A 25,083-nucleotide genomic window follows, 5' to 3' on the forward strand; every position below is an offset into this window, starting at 1 on the left:
CATGAAACATAAAACTCACATAGTCAGAAGTCCTGACATCATCATGACCAGACATTCTCTCCCTATAGAAGATCAACAAGAGAAGTCAAACTAAAACCAGATTGTATGATGAACATAGACTCAGGACCCAGGAAGTGAGACCAACTGATTAGCTGAAAGTATTAGGCCAAGGGTGGCCAAGACAGGTGCCTCCAGGGGCTAGGCAGGTAAGAGAAATGAATGAAGGTGTCTGGTGGGGGCTGTGAGCAGCTAGAAAGCACATGCTTGGTCTGAAAGAGGCAGCTCTTACTCAGTTCAAGCTGGTTGTTGTCACATGGGAATGTGGACTTTTACAAGAAAAATAATAAAGGGAGAATTTTATATAAACTCTTCATTTTTAGAAATATTTCCAGTTAATTTGAATATTAAAAAAGAAAACTCACATGAGCCAGACAAATCTATCTGTGAGCCAGGTTAGGTGTATAGTGGTCCAGTTCGCGACCTCTGCCTTGGGTAGCCACAGCCTGATGCATCTGGCTGAGAGGAGGGATGGTCTTACTATGAGACTTGTGTAACTCAGAAGCATTGGTTAAGGCTCCCTGTACCCTGAACAGTGTTCAGGTGTGCACAGCTGACACTTGCCTTAGTGATGTTTCTCTGACCGACCATCGCCTCTTCCCCTATACCCACACACCTTTGGGTAAACACATTCTTTAGTTATCATAATATGTTTAATCATTTATAGCCTAGTCTTACCCACCTGACAGCTATTCTCTCTCTTTAAAGCACATTTGTATCTTCAGCTATGGTCATTGCACATTGATTCCATGGTTTAACCCTGAGGTCAGTCTTTATTTCCCTTATTTTCAAGTTCCAGGGGAACAAATCACTGTACCCCCATGTACTGACAACACCATCTTATGAAATATGAATCACTTGTCAAAATATTAATTTTATATTTAGTTCTGCCCACTTGACCTGGGCTAAATTATTTTTCCTAACTTTTGATAAAAACATGATCTCCCAGGAGGTGTGTTTAAAATAGCACCAATCAAATGCGCCATCTGTATGATATCTTTATAACAGTTTTGAAAAGATAGATGAATATTTGAGAACTGCTTAGGAGGAAATAAACTGCAGAAATGATTATTAATGCTTTTTTGTCTAATCACAGCTGGCTTGTTAAATATATTATTTTTAAAATCAGCATCATGGTCATAGAAACATTTTCTTTTCAATTTGTCACACCAGTAGGCATATGGTGCTGATATCAGCATGACAAAATTGAGGCAGCTAGGCCTTGGGAAAAAAAAACCCAACCTATATTATTATGTTTTACTTTGAATGCTAACTTGAGACTGAGCAGCTGTTCAACAAGTGTGGGAGGCATTTCAGAGACAGATTCTAGGACTGGACCTAAAACTCTGCAGAATGGAATGGAAGGTTCTGTCCTGTATTTTGCACCAATCAGGGCTTCAGCTTCGAGACAGCATGCTCACTGCAGCCAACTGTAAGTCTGTGCTTCGTGGTCTCCAGCTCTCCGGAGAGAACTTAGAATGTGCTTGATTTTGCCAGTCTGATATGAAAGAAGCATTGGAATATTTGGTATACTCAGGGGCATTGTATCTGTCTGATAAATGACACTTGGCCCTGAAGTTTCAGCTTACTTAAAGAATTGTCCCATGTCAGGTAATTTTCAGAGCATTTAATTAAAGAGGGAGGGTGCTGTTTGAGCAATCCACATACAGAACTAATTTTTTTTTTAAATTTTTTTATTGTACTTTTAGATGAAGGTTTACAGAGCAAACTAGTTTCTCATTAAACAATTAATACACATATTGCTTTGTGACATCGGTTGCTAACACCACAACATGTCAACACTCTCCCCTTCTTGACCTTGGGTTCCCCATTACCAGCTTTCCTATCCTCTCAAGCCTTCTCATCCTTGCCCCTGGGCTGGTGTGCCCATTTAGTCTCATTTTGTTTTATGGCCTGTCTAATCTTTGGCTGAAGGTTGACCCTCAGGAATGAGTTCGTTACTGAGTTATGAAGGTGTCCAGGGGCCATACTCTCGGGATTTCTCCAGTCTCTGTCAGATCAGTAAGTCTGGTCTTTTTTTGGGTGTGTGTGTGAGTCAGAATTTTGTTCTACATTTTTCTCCAGCTCTGTCCAGGACCCTCTATTGTGATCCCTGTCAGAGCAGTGGGTGGTGGTAGCCGGGCACCATCAAGTTCTTCTGGATTCAGTCTGGTGGAGGCTGTAGTAGTTGTGGTCCATTAGTCCTTTGGATTAATCTTTTCCTTGTGTCTTTGGTTTTCTTCATTCTCCCTTGCTGCAGATGGGGTAAGACCAGTGGAGTATCTTAGATGGCTGCTCACAAGATTTTAAGACCCCAGACGCTACTCATCAAGCTAGAATGTAGAACATTTTCTTTATAAACTGTGTTATGCCAATTGAGCTAAATGTTCCCTGAGACCATGTCCCCACAACCCTCAGCCCAGTAATTTGGTCCCTCAGGGAGTTTGGATTTGTCTATGGAGCTTCCATGACATTGCTTTGGACAAGTCATATAGAACTTATTGATCCATCTGTCTTTTGCTGTGAGCTAGACATCCAAATCATGTCAATAAAAAATCTTTTTGTTATGGAAATTTGCAAACATATACAAAAGTAGAAGGAATGTTTTAGTGAATCCCCATGTAACCCTGAAACCAGCTTCCACAATTATCAACATATGGCCAATTTGTTTCATCTCTACCCTTATTTGCTTTTTCCCCCCACTAACTTATTTTAAAGCAAATCCCAAACATCATCAGAGAATATTTCAGAATGTATCTATAAAAAGTAAGGACTCTTTTCAGAAAAACCACAATACCATTATCACACCAAAAAATAAATGATTGTTCCTTAATATCATCAAAGATCTAGTCTGTGTTCTAATTTCCCTGATTATAACATAAATACTATTTTATAATTGGCTTGTTCAAATAGGATCCAAGCAAAGTCCACACATTGTATTTGGTTGTTGCGTCTCTTAAGTATTTTTCCCTCTCTTTTTGAAAACAAAAAAAGTCCTTTTATTAGAATATAAATTATAGATATAAAAACCCACACAAAAATGTATGACTTAATGAATTTTTATGAAGTTAACTATGCAGGTCAAGAAATAGAACTTTGCCTTCCACTTCAGAAGTGCCTTCCATATACCTTGTCCTAATCATTAATCTTCTATTCCCCTAATACGTAACCATTATTCTGACTTTTCTGACTTTGCTGCTGCTCTTGGACAGCTTTCTGCAGGCACCATCTGAAATTTGCTGGGAGTGAGAAAACAAAGCTTTCTCCACCTGAGTGAGACCCTAGATTTGCTGCCTTTTGATACTTTACCCCTCTGCACAGAATCTCCCATGCACAGTGCCACAAAGCCCTTGTCTGCTACAATGGCAGGGCCCTCTGGACATACACTATCCCCAAAATAATGTTCAATACATATGTATACTTATACCTTCCCTTACTTCATTAACCAACCAACCAAACAAACAAAAAACCCAAACCCCTTGCCATCAAGTAGATTCTGACTATAGCAACCCGATAGGGCAGAGTACAAACTGCCCCTATATGGTTTCCAAGGAGCAGCTGGTGGATTTGAACTGTCGAACTTTTGGTTAGCGGCCGAGCTCTTAACCACTGCACCACCAGGGCTTCTTACTTCATTAGTGCACCTCAAAAAGAAAGTATTGACTGGTTTCTTACAGCCACTCCCTGTTTTGCCTTATCCTACCCAGATGGAGCAATCATTGTCCTTTTTCCCCTAGTTTACTCTAAAAAGCTTGAACTATGTCATTCAGTTTTCTTGGTTTCTGGGAAAGTAGAGAGCCCTTTTGTCCATGGATCCCAGCTTTAAATTGAAATTACTCTCTGCTTAACACCTTGAACCATGAGTCATTGGCATTCTGAAGGTTTTGCCTAAAGAAATTATTTTAGTGAATCTGTTATCTATTCTTGATTTAATGGTTTTGATTATCTTGTTATCTGCCAGTTTTCCTGAGTTCTTTCTAGCTCATTAACCCCTTGTAGCAGATGCTTGGAGTGCCCTGAACCACACGTCCCAGCCTACCTAATGTCAGTACTGCCATTGTAAACAGTTCTGTGACAGGTCCAGCATTCCAACTCAAGTGCAAACCATGGTGTCTCTCTGCTTTTCCATCTTAGTGCCTACTCAGAAGCCGTGGAGTGTTGCTTATTCTGCAAATGGTCCAAGTGTGGGAAGATAATGCATCTGGAGATAGAAGTCCACCAATGGGGGGAGGAAGTCAATAGGATAAATACCCCAGCCTGCTCTGTCTTCCTGTCCCTTGGTAGAACAATTTTGGTGTGCATTCCCAGTAGTGCTTCAGAGGGTCCCCACAAGATTGAGCTCCAGTGGAGCTCCTCTGCATTTACCAGCAATAAATGCACCTTTTATTGGCTTTACTTTTTTTCCTGTCTCACTCTCCCTTATCTTTCAGTTCTGCTTTCTGGGATCACCTCCCAGATAAGCTACCACACCAAGACCTTGTAGCAGCCTCTGCTTTAGGGAAGCCCAAGCAAAGACAGTTGAGAATAGAAGTGGCCCTAGAAATAGTGGACCTTCAGGATGGGACACTGAAACTGGTCCAATGACAACAAGGATCCTACTTGGTGGGCAATATTAAGGAGATGCTAATTGCCTACTGATGAGGGATGGATGTTCTATCAAGGAAAGTGAATGCTTATCCTTGATAGGTCTCTTTAGGTAAAGTCAGAGCTCTTACGATAAAAGATTAGGATGCTTGAGACATGGGATGGGTGTATTTGGGAGGACGTGCCTGAGGACGTTGAAGCCCTAGATTCCCCTGAACCCTGTGGGTTGGAAGGAATGTTCCCCTTCCCCTTGCTAGAGAAGATTAGTCCCCCTTTCCAGCAGACAACACGAAGACCTTGCAGGAGGCAGATGTAAGGTGCTGATTGTCCTTTCTAAGATCCTCTCCATCCATCGTTGCCTCTAGACCAGTAATTAGAGTTGGATCTCAGTACAGCCCAAGGAGTCCCTGCTGCAGGGGCAAATAGCTTTCTTACTGGAAGAGTTGCAGGATCTTACTAATATGTACTGGCAGGGACCTGAAAACATGTGTGGGAGTGGATCTTGAGGAGTTGGACAGAGGAGAGTGGAATGTAAGTGCACCCTCCCATAACTCAGGATTTGACTTCTTAGCAAATGCACTTCATATGTTGCTGGCAGGGCTCTTTTATGCTTAGACATGACAATAATTTATAATAAATCGGCTGAGATGCCACAATGGCCTTGGCAAAATATGGAGAAAATAGTAAGAAGGGTATGTTAGAATTGGTTTATTACATGGCACCAGAGAACCTAACAAATGGCTATGTTCCATCAGGATGGTCCAGAAGACACTCCCTTCACTAAGGCAATAGGATTCGCTAGTGAGGAGGGCACAGTCAATAGTGGCTGTCCTCTGCAAGCCTAGGACTACATTCTATCAACCCATCTGCTTCCAGCATGAACCTGAGGATGGGACACTGGAACTGGTGAGTGGAAAGCCCCTGTAAGTGACCAATGTCTTACCTCAAATATACATCAGGGCATCTCTCTGCTTTTCACCTTAGACTTTGGTCAGTCCCTGCATACATGCATTCTGGAAATGTGGAGAAGTTAATGTCACTGGGGACAAACTTCAAAGAATGAGGAACAGAAGTTGTTGGATAAATCCCCTGCCTCCCTGTTCTTCAGCAAGACAATTTTGAGGCATATTCTCCATACATCCTGTAAGGGCCTGTGGTAGGAATGAGACCTGGTGCCCTCACCAGTAACCAGCTCAAAAAGGCACCCTGAATTACATTTCATCTCTGTTCTGTTTCATTCTTAGCAACCTCGCTCCTGCTCCCTGGGATTACCTCCCAGTTCAACTACCATACTTCAATCCTTGTCTCAGGCTTTTCTTTATGGGGAATTCGAACTAAGGCTCTTCTCCTCTAGAACTTCAAGCTCCTAAAATTCATGTCTGAGTCACAGAGTGTGCTGGGTACTGGCTAGCCTACAAAAACTCCGCATTCAGTAAACATCCTGGCCTAGCATTAACTGATTCTTTGTAATATTACCGTTCTCAAAACACAGATAGACATTTCACTCTCTCTATTCCAAGTTCATTCAAAGAAGAGGCAGATTTTTCCTTTATTTCCTAAAGCCCTTCATTGAGTCCATGATGGTAAATCCAGGTAAAACTCGCAATATGTGTGAACAAATAGCCAGCACTACTGAATTCATAAAGTGCAGTTGTTACTAAAAGCGATAAGGAATCCTAATAAAAGGTCTAGGGCAGCTGACAGCAATTGCACTCTCTCTTGTAAGCATTTTAATGCACCCAAGTGCTTAGCCTTAATTCTACATACTAACTCTGATTAGATGTTTGCACTGCCATTTGCTAAGACCTGTCTTTCCTAAGTTTTTATTATTTCTGTTTATTCTGTAGTCAACTAATTTATAAACAATTAGATGACCCTGTTTCTACTTTTATATATTATGAAGAAAATCTTCACATATTTAGAGTCCAGATCTTAAAATGTTCTCTCTCTGGCAGATCCCAAGCCTTGTCACTTCATTTGAAAAGCTTACATAATCCCATTTCTTCCACATATATTCTCTTTGAGGCGCGCCATATTGCATTGGCTCTAGCTTCTCCCAATTCAGAATTCCTCAGAGCCCTCCTTTCCTGACGTCCCATGAAAGGAACTCAGTCCTTGGCAGGCACTGAGGTTCAGACTAATTCTTCAGGTGCTTCTTTGACCTTTATGCCTCTCCTCAAAGTGTTGTGGCCCTTCATTTGGAAATTCCTTGATGCCAAGAATAATCCTTTTTAATTCAGTTCCAAGCACAAGGACACGTTCAGAGAAACACTTAATATAGGCTTTTTTTTTTTTTTTTTTAAATGGAGATTGAATTAGATGTAAATGCAGGGAACACAAAAGAAAATTTTAAAATGTGAGGTCCTAATAACCAACAAGAGAACAATATTTTGCCTTGGGTTAATATTAGAAGGCTCAGTGAGCAGGTTCACATGGCTATAATATGCTTCAGTAACACTATGGAACCAAAAGTAATTTAAAAACACAGACACAACAATAAGTTATATGAGCTGGAGAGAGGAGAGTCATAGAACCAACCATATTCTTATATAATGTTGAGTGTTCTCTCAGGGTATAAAGCATAGTAATATTCTAGATCCATTACCAGGTGTTGCCTTGAGTCTATATAACATGAAAGGATAGGAGGCAAGGTCACTGAGAAAAATCAAAGAATATTAAACATGGATGGGACAATAGGGATTATCTAATTCCACACCCTCACTTAACACTCGTGGACACTGAGGTAAAGAGACTAGCCAAGGGCATCTAGCTAGTTTGTGGGTTAGGGAGTCTAACTCCAAGGCCTTCATCCTTCTAATATGCCATTTTGAAGTGCGAAGTAAGCCTGTTAGTTCTTCTCAAGCTGTAGGCTTATCAGGAAGTCAGGAAGGGCTTCTATGGATCTAAATAAAGGAAAAAATTCCAAAATGCAGAGTAAATTTTCATGAACAAGGTATTCAATATGGGCTACTTATAATAGCCAGAAAATCAGAAATTATCTAAATTCCAACAAAAAGGGAATAGTTAAATAAATAATGGAATAATCATACAATGGAATGTTGGGCAACTACTACAAGTATTTGACAAAAAATTTTAATACCATAAGAAAAAGCAGTATACTAAATTTATACATATATATAGTATTATCTCAACTGTGTAAACATGCATGTGTGTGTGTATACATGTATACACATGTGCGTAGAAAAAAAAGTGGACAAAAGCATACTAAAATGGTAACTGTGATTATTGTGTAACTTCAGGTGCCGGAACAAAGTGATGATTTTTATTTTTTCAAAAAACAACATTCTATAGTTTCCCTAATGATTTTCCAACAGGAAAAAAGTCACAAGTAGAAACAATCAGAAAATCTAAAATATACTAGTAAGATTAATCAAAGACAATAAATTTCTACGTGACAGACAGTTTACAAAGACTCTGCATCAATCTTTGAATAGGAGTGGGTGCATATGAGGACAAGCCAGCCATTTTATAGCGATGTGCTGCTGGGGGTATTTTGACATGCAAAGTACAAAGCATGTAACATCAGAAAATTTCAACTAGTTTTACAGCTAATTTGTGACCTTGACAAGAAAGCTACTAAACTTTCAGATTGTTTTTTTAACCCTAGGTCCAGCATTATTTTCTCCATTGTTTAAAATTGACTCATGAACTACAAGTTGTTTTAATTTGTTTTATGTGGTGGTATAAAAATTATGGTCATTGTGTCATTGGGTCCTTTGAGAAGCAGATGCTAAGATGGGGTTAAATATACTGGGTAACACCTGTGAAGGATAAAGCGGGGAGAGCAGGAGGAGGCAGAAAGAGCCTTCGACCAAGGTAAGGTATAGCCCCTGTGGAAGGAGAGAGGGAAGGAAGGAGGTTTGTAGAGGAAGAGTCTCAGACTACAGCACAGTTCCAAGAGAGGCTCAGCCAGGCCAATGTGGAGTCAATGAGCCAAACTACCAATTGAAGGAGTCTTGCATCTTACAGGACTGAGCCTGCATTTGTATCCTCATGATGCTCAGTCATTGCCTGGGAGTGGTGAGTGTGAACTGTGACCTTGGTGAACACATGGTGGTGGATCCAGAGGGGCTGCAGCCAGGGTCATATTCAATTATGCTCCTTAGAACAGGATATTTGAGAGCCCCAAGTTCAGGGCCACCGCAGTCATTAAGCCGCACATTACAGGAAGATGGATAGATGGATGAGCTACTAAGTCTTTGAAACACGGAATGAGTGACCTTGACATTTTCTTGAAGTTCACTGCTATAGGCAGATGTGCCTGCTTTTGCCAAGAGGCAATGCCTAAAGCAATTAGAGTGAAGCACATTTGAATTTGTGGGCTGATAATGCGTATCATTTTGAATTCCCTCACAGATACAGAAATAGTAATTGTGTGCATATTTAACCTCCCTAGATGAACTTCAGCTAGGGAGAGGCAACTCATCTATTCCGATGTACTTTAAGTAATGTACTTTAATTTTAATGTGATTTAATATTATCATCTTCATTATATTTACCTGAAATGGAGAATTAGTTTAAAAAAATTCTTGATTTCAGGTAAATATAATGCAGATGACAATATATTGTAAATTAGATACCAATTCAGAACATCCACAGTATTTCCTTTGGAAGTATTGGCTCAACAGACACTATAATTACTGGAAAGCAGAAACAAAGCTGTCATACAAACTGAAGTGTTTCTACTGTTTCTCTGCAGCACTTAATCAATCTAGCGAAAGCAATCAACAGAATCAGTTGTTCATTGCTGTACATTCCAAATAGCCTAATGACTGAGTTTATTTAAATTTAATTGACTAGATGTTGGACTGCTGTGATAACATAAACCAGCATGCCCAAATGGCTTTTAAGGTGGCAAGATTGCAGAAAATTCACTAGAGCTAATATTAATGAGCAAATCGCCATCTCTTCTCTTTTACTTTATACTTCAAAGAAAAATACTATTGAATTATACAATAGTAAAAATAACCAGGAAGCTTGGATAATATAATAAGTGCTTATTAATTTTTTTAAATTACTTTACTATAACTGAGGGGTGGCTGTAATTTGAATCTGAGTGTCTGGAATCCTCTTCACTGAGGATGCCTTTGAGTTTCCTGGGCAGAGCTAACCCTGTATGCCTTGCTCATGGTACGGACTCAATGCCTACTTCTTGATTTGATTTATGTTACTCTACAAAGAGACAGGAGAAACCAGACCACTTCAATCTGTGATTCATTCACATAGACTAAAAAAAAAACCTCAAACCTGTAGCTATCAAGTCGATTTCAACTCATAGTGACCCTGTAGGACAGAATAGAACTACCTCCGTAGGGTTTCCAAGGAGTAGCTGGAGGATTGAACTGCTGACGTTTTGGTTAGGGGCCATAGCTCTTAACCACTGCACCATGAAGCCTCCTCACATAGACCAGTACTTAAAGCGTGTTCCTGACCCAGCAGCATCACATTACCACCACCTGGAAACTTGTTAGAAATGCAAATACTCAGGCTTCACCCACCCCCAGATCTACCAAACCTGAAATTCTAGGGGTGAGGCCACCAGTCTGTCTTTTAACAAGCCCTCCAGGAGCTTCTGATGGAAAAAAGTCCGCCTAACACCATTTCCCAAAGCGTGTTCTTCAGAAAATTATTCTGCAGCATATTAACAAGTGTCATGAAACAAAAGGGTTCCCTGTTCAAAGAAGTATGGGAATTTCTGGGCTAAAAAAAGTTAAGTAGAGCCAGTGAACCACACCCCTCCACAGAGGTCCCCTACAGACCATTTATCCTGACCTGTCACCATATCAGGCATCTGCTTTATGTTCCATAAATGGCACAAGCCATGCTCTTTCTCCCGAGTCTAGGCCCTACTCCTTTTGGCCACTCAGAAAAAGAGTTTTCCCTCCCTCAGCCCAAAGCCCACTTTACTTTTTTCTATTCTAGCATGACTGACAGACGGGAACTCCTTGTGATCTGATGCTCCGCCCTCTCCACCTCAAGGAAATCACAGTAATTATTAGGCAGCATATTAATCAAAGTCTTGGTTATTCAGTCCCAAATAACTGCCCCCTTTGAGGTACATTCAGTGCAGTCCAAATATATATTTAGAAAACAAATTCTTCTGCAGGGACACAGTCTTGCTGACGACATATCCAATTCCTGTTACTAAACTGAGTGAAACCATCTCGGTTGGAAACATCTCTATTTGTATCATTTCAATGGTTCAGGGCTTTCCCAAAAGTAATGGACAATTCTTTGTTTTACATCTGTCTGCAACGCAAAATCTAACAACAGCTTGTCCCCAGAACAGATTCCAGTTTCCATTTTAACACATAGAAATTGGTTATGGGCCCCTACATGGAAGTTTTTCAGTTTCAAAAAAAGAAAAAAAAAGTCAAACCAGTTGCCATAGAGTCGATTCCAACTCATGGTGACCTCATGTGTGTCAGAGTAGAATTGTGTTTCATAGGGTTTTCAATGGCTGATTTCTCGGGAGTAGATTGCCAGACCTTTCTTCTGAGGCTCCTCTAGGTAGACTAGAATCACCAACCTTATGGTTAGCACTTAACTGTTTGTGCCACCCAGGGACAGCAACTTAAACTCTACCATCAGCAACAGGAAGAAACTGCAGACAACTGAAGTATACTGGTTGTCCCTGCTATAGTGACTATTGAATAAGACTTAAATAAGAGAGGCCAAATTACTTTTTCACTGAAGAAAACAATGCAATATACTTCAATGCTTTTAAATTTTACTCTAGGTTTCACTATTGATTCAATGTAGAAAGTCAAAGAGCAGGAGGAGGAGCACGAGGAAAGAGGGATTATTCCAGCCCCTACAGAAAATAACATTGTATTTCTTGTCTGACTTTGCTTGGGTCAGGATAATATCCCCACATAGTGAACTGCAAACTTCTAATGGTTACCTGGGGAAGACACCTTCCAAAGTCCAAACCCTAAAAAAGGCTAATACAATCTGAGTGAGTTAGAATTTGAAGAATACCTAAAGCATAGTTTCAGATTTAAAACCTCTTAAAGGAATGCACCAAATAATGCCAAGTTTTCACGCCCAGTTGTAATGAGAACGATTCAGTTCTGAAGGAGAAAGGGCATTAATTTAAGGGTTGGTTGGCATGACAAACAATAGATGATGTCTTATCCCTTTATATCCTATAATAAGTGTGTGTCATCCTAGACATTCCTCCTGCTCCTATGACTCAAATTCATGCATTGTAAAAAACTTATTAAAATGCACTGAATCAGGGCACTGCAGACAACAAAAATAGACGCAGTTTTTGACGCCAAGCCAAATAATTTCAGCGTTTCATCCCAACGTGCATGTAAACAAACCATCTGTCAAACACACATACATTCAAAATGGAAAATTATTCAGGAAAGGGAATGATGACTACGATTCTGAGAACGGTTACCACTGCGGGGAATTCAATTCACTGACACAAGTTGTCTGTGGAGGGCTGTTCCTTCACTTAGTGTCATGTCACATTAGCAAATATTTTGTTTCATGTTTTCCACCACAAAACACAAAACTCTTATGTAAATTACAGTAATTAAAACCCTGAGCTTTCAAAGCAAGGATATGAAGCCTTTTCCACACGCTGCTTCTGCTTTCTGCATGGGAAAAAGGAAGGTGCTGTGGATTGAATTGTTTCCCCCAAAAAAGGATATGTTGGAGTCCCAATCCCTGGTACTTGTGAATGTGAATTTGTTTGGAAATAGGATCTTTGAAGATGCTATCAGTTAACATGAGGTCATATTGAGCAGCATGGGTCCTCATCCAATCTGAGCGGCAAACTTGTAAAAGAGAAGAGACACAGAGAAACGGATAAAGAAAGGACAGCCATGTGAAGATGCATCTAGAAATCAAGGAAGACCTGGGACTACCAGAAGGTGGTAGAGACAAAGAAGGACCTTTCCCCTAGAGACTTAGGAGGGACTATGGCCCAGCTGACGTGTTGATCTGGACACCTAGCCTCTGAAACTGTGAGATAATAAATATCTGTTCTTATAAGCCACCCAGTTTGTGGTATTCTGTTACAGCAGCCCTATGAAACTAATACAGAGGGAAAACTATAAAATAACTGTCCTAAGATCTACTTCATTTACAAAGGACACTGAGGAAGTTTAGAGGTCAAACTTTAGAAATTGTTTATAATAAGCAATCACATCTATTAAATATGGGGCATGGAGCACCCAAAACTAATATGGGAGTTAAAAGAAACTGAACCTAGGAAGATGAGAGTAGTACTAACATAACTGGATTTTCAGTGTGCTAACATACGCCAAAGGTTTTGTTTTGTTTGAATGAGGGGTTATAGGTTCTAATTAATCCTTGAAGTAAATCAAAAAATCAAAGTTTTAGTTGTAGCAGAGACTGCTAGATATTCTTCAATAGCTATCCTCCTCTTAAGCTATAGTCATAGGATTTGTAGTTGAGCACATGGCTTCCCAGTTTGTCTACATATCCCAGGCTTTCTGATAGCCAGGTATGGGCCATGACTACTGTATTTTTACACAAATAATGCACACTTTCTATGTTTATTTGCCTACTGCGCCTTCCCCCTGTGAGGTATTTTCGTAAGCACCACTACGCCAATTTTTTTACATGACGCTGTAAAAAAATTAGCATAGCGTGCTTACGAAAATACCTCACAGAGGGAGGGCATGGTTGGCAAACAAACATAGAAGGTGTGTGTTACTTGCGTAAAAATATGGTAATTTCTGGCCAAAGAGATGCATGCAAAAGTGATTTGAGCATCTTCCTGGTTATGCCCCTAAAGAGAAGGGGTATGCCCTCCACTTCCTCTTCTCTCTTCTCACTGTCTGAAATGTGAATGAGGACGTGGATATTGGTGAGGTCAATACATTAGTAATGGGGACCGGTAAGAGAACACCCAGGACTGTGGTGTGGCTAGAGCAGCCTTAAACTGCTTACACATTATTGAAGATATAAACTCTCTTGTTTAAGCCATATTATTTGGGTTATCTGTTATAAAGTCAAATGTATATATTAAGTAATACAAACTATGCTTGGTTAAAATTTAATGACGTAGAACTTCTAATCCTCTACAGCAGGAATTGGTAAACTATGGCCACAGGCCAAATCTGGCTGGCTGCCTGTTTTTGTAAATAAAGTTTTATTGGAAAGTAGCCATTCTTATTCATTTACGTATTGTGTCTGGCTGCTTTCATACTACAACAGCAGAGCTGAGTAGCTGTGACAGAGACCGTATGGCCTGCAGAACCTAAAATATTTATTATCTGGCCCAGAACAGAAAAATTTTGCTACCCCCTGCTCAGTAAGGAAAGAAAAAAAAAAAAAAAAAGAAAACTGGTTCATCCAGTAAAAGTTAAGAAAGCAGAAGAAACAACACCAAACAGGAAATCATGAAAAAATAAGGAATTTAAAATAAAAGGTCAGGAATATGACTAAATATATTGGTGGTTAAAATAAACGTTAGTGGGCTAAATTCCTTCATCAAATGTGTCAACACTTCTCAGATGAGGCAATGCGTCAAGCCTGGCGTTGTTAGGAAATTTGGGACATTTAGATGAAGATTAAGAGAACTTCAGAGAAAGAACAACAGAAGGGATTTGGTATGGGTAGCATCTTCCCAGAAAAGAAAAGAAATCTACTTTCAAGAAATTCTGTGTGCAAAATTCCAGGTAGCTGTGAGTAAGCTAAGACAATCAGTAATTATTTCAGCTGAAAAGCAAGAGACTGAGAGGAAGCCAGCCTTGTTTCCTCAGTGAACTGAAGAGCTTTTGGTGAGGTATTTACAGGGAGGGGTAGCTATAGGAGAAGCAGAAATGATGTAAAAATCAGTTCTACCAAAGAACAGATGCCAAGCCCAATAAAATGGTATCCAGTGCTTGGCAATCACAGTAATCATTGTATGCATAAGTATCTGACAGAGCTCTTACTACAGGAGACATACAGAGAAAGAGCCATGATTCCAGTGATGAGCAAAAGAGAAACTCTCGTCCTTTGGGGTTACCCAAGAGCAGAAATAGTGAGGCAGCTTTCTGTCTTTGGGGTTTCCTAGGCTTATTCTCTTTTCATGTTGCCTAAAGGAGCATGCTAACATTCTTGTCACTCACTCCAGTCTTGGTCATGCCTTCTTTCAGGGGTCACTTGGCTGAAAGAAACCCTGACAACCTGCTTTTCTAGACTTCTTTCTATCCCCAGCATCTGTTATGATGTCATGCATCCCAGCCTCAACCCCTTCTGCAAAAAAGACTACATAAATTTCCCCCAACCATCTACAGAGCCAAATAAAAGAATGCTGACTTGAATTGACCTGCTATGGGGCAGGAATGGTGAGGGGATGGAGACACAGAGTTGATACCTTGACTCCCCTCTCATAACCCCATGGAATTATGAGCCTTCTTTTTGATTTCCAAAATTGTGATAGAGTAACACTCTTTAAATACAGTGCCAGGATGACTTCTTCTGGAGTATTAGCTCTATACTTTGCACCAAACCAAAACCAAACCTGTTGCTGTTGAGTCGATTCCAACTCACAGAGAACCTATAGGACAGAGTAGAACTCCCCCATACGGTTTCCAAGGGGTGGCTGGTGGATTCAAACTGCTGATTTTTTGGTTAACAGCCAGGTTCTTAACCACTGCGCCACCAGGGCTCTCATACTCTGCACAACTGTCTTATTATAAGTTCGTTCAATAAATGTCCTAGTGTCACCTGCATGTGAAGTATTGTGTTAGGTACCAAGGATGCCAAGATGGACAGAAGGTGACCTCTGCCTTTGAGGAATTTATATTTAACAGGGAGAGAAAAAAAGTCAAGAATTAAACTCCCTCCTTTCTCTTCCAGCTACTTTCTCTGAATGCTCAAATATAAACAAATATCTACAAAGAAGTTTTTAACATGTGTGCCAACTATTGGCCTTCAAATCTATTTCTACAGCTATTAGAATAATTACATTGGAGTGGACCCTAGAAACCAAACATTCATTTCTGTCCCTGGAGTTAGCTGTCTTTGAAAGCAAGGGGACAGAAAATAAAGATCTCATGCTGTTATAAGATGAATCTGTTCTGCTGGCATTTCAACATTAGCAAAATTTAGGGGTAAAGGAAAAATTTAGACCAAGTTAAAAAAAAAAATCAATTCTGTGTCCCTTAAAATCAGAACTCATTTTGTGCTCATTTTTTGACACCAGTTCTTTCGTTTTCTGACACACAATACATACTGTCTGAGTAAGACTTTAATGAAAAATCACAACATTGCATTATGAAAGCGACTTAAGCTCCCTTTTCAAATGTTTTATAGAGTTTTTATTTTTTCTGGCTTTCTTAAAAAAAAAACTCTAGAACTTTAAATAAAAAGAAGTAAGGTTAATCAGGAAGGTTTGGGCCAAATTTCCCTGTCTTAGAGACACAATTTTGAGACTACAGTTTTCATTCACCACTTTCAGAGACGTATTTTACCCACAACAAATACGTTTAATGCATAATAGCACTGAATGAAAGTCATTTGAGTTATTATGGTTGTCCCTCTGCTGGCAACTATCAAATTTCACCATCAAGAAGCTGCAGGTCCCATAAAACAAAACGGGACTAATGAGGCACAGCAGTCCAGGGACAAGGACTAGAAGGCAGGAGGGGACAGGAGAGCTGGTGATAGGGAACCCAAAGTTGAGAAGGGACAGTGTTTACATGTCGTGGGGTTGTTAACCATTGTCATAGGTCAATATGTGTACTAACTGTTTAATGAGAAACTACTGATTCTGTAAACTTTCATCTAAAGTACAAAAAATAAATAAAAAGAATTATCTATGTGAGATCAAATTGACAACAGCAATTCAAAAGGTTTGATGGGAAGCCTAGGGGACAGTGAGCTGAAGATAATGGTGATGGAATAATTTGGAAAAGGATGGTGAGAATAGAAGCACAACTGGAAGAATGTAATCGATGTCACTGAATTGTACATGTAGAAATTTTTGAAATGGTGTTATCTTTGGCTATGTACATTTTCAGCAAAAAAAAAACAAAAAGGTCCTTCAAGGTCAAGAAGGGAGAGTGTCGACATGTCATGGGATTGTTAACCAATGTCATAAAACAATATGTGTACTGACTGTTTAATGAGAAACTATATGTTCTGTAAACCTTCATTTAAAGTACAATTTAAAAAAATTAAAAAAAAAAAAAGAAGTTGCAGGTTCCAGGGATGGTCTTAGGCAAAATTACCAAGCAGGTATAGTTTGTCTTTGACTCCTCTCACTTCCTCTTTGCAGACTTCTTTTCCTGCATCTCTCTAATATAATCAGTGCCGCATATACGGTTCCCATCCTCACCCCCGCTACATCTCATGTGATGTCTAGGCTCGCTTTTACTGCCACTGTTCCTATCAAAATCTAGCTTTGTGTGTCACATCCCCTTAGAACCCTTTTTCCTCTTTCGCAAACATTGCTGGAGCTAATCGGGTTAAACAGATTGAGTAAATGCATTTATGACTCTTAAATGTTTTAATGCATCATATTGGGGGCTTCATTGAGTTTTATTTTGAGGTTATAACCTCAGATATAATCAAAGGTCAATATAACAAATGGCCGTGTGGAGAATGCATCTTTTCTTAAATTACTGTTGCATCTTTTCCTAAATTACTATTGCAAGAGAAGATCATTCTTCCATTCCCCAAATACAAGAGTTTCTTTAAAAAATTTTTGCATCAGAAAAATTTCTCTCTCTTGACAAACTAGTGTGTTTCCTTTTGATGGGCAATAAGAATTATATAATCCATCATAATGAAAATTTCATTTGACTGGCTTCAGGAAAGTTAGAGCTTAATCGATGTTTAAGCATAGTAATGATATTAGTCTAGGATTTGAGCATATGTATTCCCTTCTGTGATCTCTATACTTAGAGAAAAGGTCTCTTTTATTATGGGCTGCCACATGTTTCTCTAGAAGCAAGCAGAATATAAAATATAAATTTAATTATAAAATGTTACTCCTCCCAGAAACATATTTGCAGAATTATATGGAAACAAATGACTTAACCCAAAGTGGTGGTTATAACTACAGTGTAGGACACGATATGGTCTTAGAGGAGATTATTTTAGGCTGGTGGTCTTACAAACCAAAAGACTGGAGGTTTGAATTCACCCAGAGGTGCCTCAGAAGAAAGACCTGGCAATCTGCTTCCAAAAGGTCACAGCCTTGAAAATCCTATGGAGCAACAGTTCTACTCTGACACACATGGGGTCACCATGAATCTGATTCCCTTGACTGCTGGCAGCAATTGGTTTGGTCTTTTTTGGTCTTTTGGTTTCTTAAATCACACTCTCAGGGAGCTGATTTTACAGGCCCACCGTTACACCTGACCCAGGTAGACACTGCCTGTTTTCACTAAGTTAGGAAGGGAGAGTTTGGTGACAACCTCCTGGAAGCGGAAATTATTGGTTTGAAAGAGCTGTCTAGTCAATGAATGTGAAAAGCATGTCAATTTATAATCTAGTCTAGCAGGAGGCTATGCAGGAAGACCTTATGAAAGGAGGGAATGGAAGGGGAACTTATCAACAAACTCTGATATAAATATTCAAACCTAGTTTTCATTGGTCTCAACGCTATTTTTGTGTCTGAAATGACACCCATGGAAAAAAAACAGGGCAACTAGGCATGCCTGTGAATAACTGGGATTTTATAATAGTTTTAGTTTTAAGCAAAGGTTTTGTTTCTCTTATTCACCCCTCAACCTAATTCCCTGTCTAGTTCCTACTTAACTTAGGGAAAAAAAACCCTCTATTTATTAAAAAAAATAGCTTCACCATGAATCTACTTTACATGATATAAAATGGCCTCTTTTAGAATTTAATTCTGCACAGCTGGACAAGCAAGGGGGCGATGCAGGTTGCCACAGAAACTACTGTTGGTGCTGGGATTCTTTATACTTTGCTCCTAAAAATAAGGTATAAAATGTACTGAGGGTGTGATTAACGCAGCACAGAAGGGAATTTCTAAAAGGAGAGCCAAGTCTTCCACCCCCACAGGAACGGGGGTGTTCTTCATAGCCAGAGGACAGGACATACATCCCGGAGCAGATGCTCAACACGGTTCCTCCGTCAAGGGGTACAGGCAAATGGGAAAATGGCTTTTGGAGAAAAAGGAAACCATCTTCAATCAAGCATAATTCACATACATTCCAAGGCTGAGATGTCCTGAAATTACCTCAGAAATAAATAGAACTCTTCTCCCCAGCCTACAAAATACCATAGAGATTTAGCATGGAGACTGGATTAGATTATGACCATCCAGTGTCCTGCCCAGCACAGGACACCGTTACAGATCACCTTGGTCATATGGTCCACCAGGCAGCTTGGACACATTCAGTAACCTTTACTTCCTCAGGAAATATCTGACCACTGGACTTCTCTCTCCAAATGTTGCTGACATCTGCCTTTATATAATAACTTCTACTTATTTGTCCATGTTCTGCCTTTTGGAACAACTAAGAAGAGTCAATTGACACATTATTTTTTTGTTTCAATGTGATAGTTCTTCACTTAATATCAAAATGGTGCAATTAGCCCAGGGTGTCCATTCACAGGTCAGGCAGACTGACCAAGCTGACAAAACAGTTTCATGAATCTCTCTGGCTTCGGTGCAAAATGGAACACGGTTAAAGCTTTTATCATTTCACGCTTACATACAGAAAATGTGCATGGGTTTCCCAAGCAGGGCTGTGTGTGTGATCCAGCACCTACTATGTGCTGGGCACTATCCTAAATGCTTTGCATACATTATTTCATTTCATCTGAAATATGAGGTAGTATCTGTTAAAGAGGAAATTCCCCCATTTGTAGAGGAAATTCGGTTCATTTGAACAACAGCATCCGCATGGGTGCACCCACAGCAACGGACTGGAGTCAAAGGGCCAGAGGGGGTTAAGCTTAAATGCTAGCTCCTCCTCTTACTAAATAAATTATGTAATCTCTTCGAACTTCAGATTTGTCATCTCTAAAAATTGGGATAATAAAACATCATGGGTTGTTAGATTCAAAGATGAATCTGATTGTGTCCTCAAGGGCTTATAGCTTTTCATATAAAAAGATATGTAAATTAAAAACACAAGAGAAGGGGTGTTTCACTGAAGGCTGGCTATGAGATCTACCTGTTTTCTGTTGCAAGCAACAGAAATCCGCTCTAGCTAGTTTCAGCAGAAAAGAAACTTATCAAATGATTTTGGTAACACATAGACTCTTTGGGAGGGCCAGAGAACCAGCTTTGATGGCTATAGAGCCAGGAGCAACATGCACATCATACCACAGGACTGTCCCTGCCAAGTCACCAGATGGAAGTGACACCACTGCTTCCTTGCTGTCCCCGAAAACCACTCCAAAGCTTGTATCTGAACCTTGGCCTCGGCTGCCTCTGAAAGCCTATGTTTCTGCAGTCACTTTCCCCAGGATGGATTTGTGTGGCACTAGCTTTGGTAGAGAGCCCTGGTGGCGCAGTGGTTAAGAGCGCAGACTGCTAAGCAAAAGGTCGGCAGTTTGAACCCACCAGCCGCTCCTTGGAAACCCTATGGGGCAGTTCTACTCGGTCCTATAGGGTCTCTATGAGTCGGAATTGACTCGACAGCAATGAACGAGCTTTGGTGGGTCACCGCTTTCTGAACATGAGTACATCTGATTGAGGACGCCTCTGTCATGTACCAGTGCCTAGCTGCATAGAAATGGAAAAGAGAGTTTCTGGCTTCTGTCTTGGGCAGACCAGGACTCAATAGGCAGAGAATTTCCCAACACAGGAAGGTGTTGGAAAGCCAAAGATATATTAACTGTCTACCCCATGGGGATGTGAATGAAGTATTTTTAACTTTCCTAAATCCCTCCCTTATTACCTGAGAAGTGGAGTGCCTAAAGTACTGAGATGACTTTCCTATGGCTACTTAAGAAGTTTTTAGAGTTCAAAGAAACCCTCAGAACTTTTCAGTTCTAGAGGAGGGTTTAGGCACTGATTTAGTAGGTCACAGGCAAAGGTCCCCTAGCCCATTTAGCTGCTATAAGTAGAAATAATTAGCAACCTAAATGACTCCAGAGTCTTTAAAGGGACTTCAGGCTCTTGTATGTCTGCCTCATCTCGCCTTTTTAAAAAAAGCAGTTATGTTTTTCTTCTTGTTGTTTTCCCTAAAGGGCTTGGTGATTGCTCTCTTCTGATAGGAAAGTTTCACTTTTCTTTTAAGTTCATACATTAAACTAATTCATAAAGTCATCTAAAAGAGAAAATATGAAAGAAAGAACACTGAATTTGAATGGTCAGTATAGAAGTTCTTTGAAAAAATTAAGAGGTATAAATACCAATTATTATTATGCAAAATAGGATATTATCATATAATAATACAAATGAGATTTATGAACCAAATGCATTCTAATCATCTGTTGTATTGGTCAGAAATTTGGAGATACAGCAAACTTCTAGAAATCTGACTTTCCTACTTTGGATTTGTCCCAGTAGCAGACCTTGAGACAATGATTCAAATGCAGTTGTTTATTTGGAGGGTGAAAGGAACACCCATAAGAGAGTGAGGAAATGAGAGAAAGAGAGGAAGGGAGCCAATAAAGGGTGTGCTGTGGGGGCAGTGGTTGTTCGGTAGATGAATTCTTGCCTTCCATGCAGGAGACCCAGGTTCAATCCCCAGCTATGGTGCCTCATGTGCAGCCAACACCCATCTGCAGTGGAAACTTATGTGTTGCTATGATGTGGACCAAGTTTCAGCAGAGCTTCCAGACTAAGACAGACTAGGAAGAAAGGCCTGGTGATCTACTTCTGAAAATCATCCAATGAAAACCCTGTGGATCACAAAGCTCCAATCAGCAACTGATCATGAGGAAGGCCAGGACTGGGCAGCCTTTCATACTATTGTGCATGCGGTCACCATGAGTTGGGGGCCTACTTGAGGGCATCTAACAACAACAACAAATGAAGCCAGTAATCAGGTGTTTAATCCCACAGGAGAAAGGGTGGGTGCCAGTCAGATCCCATACCTCAGAGTTATCCCTCCCAAGGAAAGAGGAAGTGTTTGAGGGCCGTTGTTATCAGACAGTGCGGAGGGTCATAAAGTAAGTTTTAGCAGCAGCTGCTAGAGAAAGCCTACAAGTAAAGAAATGGAAGTGTTGGCAGTTGGAAATCGTGCTGGAGTTAACTGCAGTGGTGAGGGCAGGGGCTATGGACAAGACATGGAGGTGTCTGCTACCATGATTTTTTAACTGAAGCCAAACCTCATAAAACTCGACTTACATAAGATGTGAATGATTAATCTTTCCTCATCTATTAGAAATATTTGGATCAGATGTCTTCTAAGTTTCATGATATTCTTCAGCTTTCTCATTTGCTTGACCTCACTGACCAGAGTTACATGCTTGCTTATTGTTATCATTACAAGGTAAATATAATTTTGAAGCCTCTGCTATGTAGGAGAACTAAGTAGTTCTATGATACTTTTTGAGTTATGTGCTATCAAAATATCTGATTTTTTGGTGGGATCTTTTGGGGGCTGTTAATATGACTCTACTCCAGTATATTTTATTGCAGTAGTTTCCTAAAGCCACGGATAAGAAAGGGTGCTTCTTCTGTACTTAGAGAGCCTCATCTGGGAGAAGGTGGATTTGGGAAGATGCTACAGAAGCATTTTTTTGTAATAAGAAATCACTCTTAGTCTATGGCTTGAATAGGGTGTAAATGCTTTTCCATTTACTTTTCTTAATCTGATAAGCATCTCATCACGATTTTTGAGTTGGGAGATATCTTTGCTTTGGAGTTGGAGATCACATGCTCTCTGGTTTTCTTCTGGTAGGCTTTGGCTCCATTTTGCTTCGTCTGAGCTGGTGAAAATGTCTACTTTCTACCCTATGTGGCTCCATTTTCCTTCTCTTAATGGCTTCTTTCTCTCCTCCTCTGTCCTCTTCCTTTCTAGTTCTCTTTTCTTTTCTCTTCCTTGTATTTCCTTCTATCTTCTGTCTTCTTGGTTTTCCCCTTTTTCTCTCTCTCTCTTTCTCCTAGGGTTGAAACACGCTTCTAGTCTGTTTCTCTCATTTTACCAGTTAATGTTGGTCCTGATAATATCTGAAAAAACTCCCAGCTCAGTGCCAGTTCTTTGTATCTGGGTTTTGTTCTCTTCACTGGGGAAAGTGGTTGTGATGGCTCCATGGTTTTATAAAAATAGGCAGATGAGATCTTTTTGGTTTCTCTTGTTACCTAGGGTTGCCATCTTTAGCAGACAAAATTATGATGCCCAATTAAATTTGAATTTCAGATAAACAACAAATAATTTATAACAATCTTATCCATGTAATATTTGGGACATACTTATGCTATAAAAAAAAATCATTGTCTGAAATTCTAATTTGATTGGGTGTCCTATATTTTCATCTGGCAACCCTATTTTTAACCCACTTCAAAATCTGATTTTGCTTTTATTATGTGACTGGCTTACCAGCAGCTGAGCTTACTGCAGCTCAGTTTTCATTTTCAGTTGTTAAAGCCAAGGAGATAGCAGCATAATCTCATCATTTATGGTGAAAACCCAATTATTACAGCAAGAAGTACTTCATTAGAGGAAATTTTCCCTTGCTTTTTCTTTCAAAATTGAAGTATTTCCAGGATTACAGGGAAGAGCAAAATGAAGAGTGCAATTATGGTGTTTATGGTGTTAAATTATAGAGTGGAAATTAAAAAGCTAGTGCTGAAGGCAGTACTAGTCCATCCTTTGTGATGACCTTGTGTGTGATTTGTTAACCTCAATATTTTGATATGTACTCAAAGAGTTTTTTATGATTCTTGTTACAATAAAGAGAATTTAATACATGCCTCATATGTTGGCATACAAGGATGATAATTCTACATTTTGCCATTTCTACATCTTTATCACTTATTGGAATTAATCTCAGGGACATAATAGTATTGGAATGTTCAGACTCTGCCCTGCAATCATTCTTTCCTTTGCCATCATGGAAGATTCTAGAGGGAGCTATACACTAAAGAAAAAAATAAAAAATGTAAAACAAGGTACCACGGTGATTGTTAAGATTGTGTGTCAACTTTGCTGGGCTGTGATTCTCAGTGGTTTGGCAGTTATGATGTAGTTTGGCAGTTGTATGATAATGTGATCACTTCCATGATGAGATTTAATACAATCTCCATGATGAGATCTGCTGTGGGTAGCCAATCAGTTGAAAGGAAGTTTCCCTGGGGGTGTGGCCTGCATCCAATATAGGGGAACTTTCTGGAAAGGCTGGAGGGCTTTTGCTTGCTCTGGATCCTGAAGCTGGCCCCTGTTTGTCTGACCTCCTGTTCTTGGGACTTGAGATAGCAGCTTGCCTTCCAATCTTGGTATTTGTTGGTTTTTGCAGCCTGTGAGCAAAAGCCCTGCCATCTGACCTGCCGATCTGGGGTTCACTAGCCCCTGTGGCTATGTGAATCAGGAGAAGCCTCTATCCTGACCCATGGACTTGGGATGTTACAGCCTCTACAACTGTTCAGCTAAAAGAAAAGGAAAAAGAGTCACTTAATTACTTCCTTAAAATGTACAATTTTAAAAGGAGAAGATTGACTTGTGTTGTTGCTGTTGTTAGGTGCCGTTGAGTCAGTTCTGACTCACAGTGACCCTATGTGCAACAGAACGAAACACTGCTCTGTCCTGCACCATCCGCATCATCGTCGCTATGCTCGAGCCCATTGTTGCAGCCACTGTGTCAATCCATCTCGTTGAGGGTCTTCCTTTTTTTCGATGACCCTCCACTTTACCAAGCATGGTGTCTCTCCAAGGACTGGTCCCTCCTGATAACGTGTCCAAAGTATGTGAGACAAAGTTTCCTCATCCTTGCTTCTAAGGCGCATTCTAGCTGTACTTCTTCCAAGAGAGATTTGTTCATTCTTTTGGAAGTCCATGGTATATTCAATATTCTCCACCAAGAGCACAAATCAAAGGCGCCAATTCTTCTTCGGTCTTCCTTATTCATTGTCCAGCTTTTGCATGCATATGAGGCAATTGAAAACACCATGGCTTGGGTCAGGTGCACCTTAGTCCTCAAAGTGACAACCTGGTTTTTAAACAGTTGAAAGAAGTCCTTTGCGGTAGATTTGCCCGATGCAATTCGTCATTTGATTTCTTGACTGCTGCTTCCATGGGTGTTGATTGTGGATCCAAGTAAAATGAAATCCTTGACAATTTCGATCTTTTCTCTGTTTATCATGATGTTACTTATTGGTCCAGTTGTGAGGATTTTCGTTTTTCTTTATGTTAAAGTGTAATCCATACTGAAGGCTACAGTCTTTGATTTTCATCAATAAGAGCTTCAAGTCCTCTTCACTTTCAGCAAGCAAGTTTGTGTCATTTACATATTGCAAGTTGTTAATCAGTCTTCCTCCAATCCTGATGCCGTTCTTCTTCATATAGTCCAGCTTCTCAG

This window comes from Trichechus manatus, unplaced genomic scaffold (genome assembly GCF_000243295.1).
Source record: "Trichechus manatus latirostris isolate Lorelei unplaced genomic scaffold, TriManLat1.0 scaffold00010, whole genome shotgun sequence".
Lineage (NCBI taxonomy): Eukaryota > Metazoa > Chordata > Mammalia > Sirenia > Trichechidae > Trichechus > Trichechus manatus.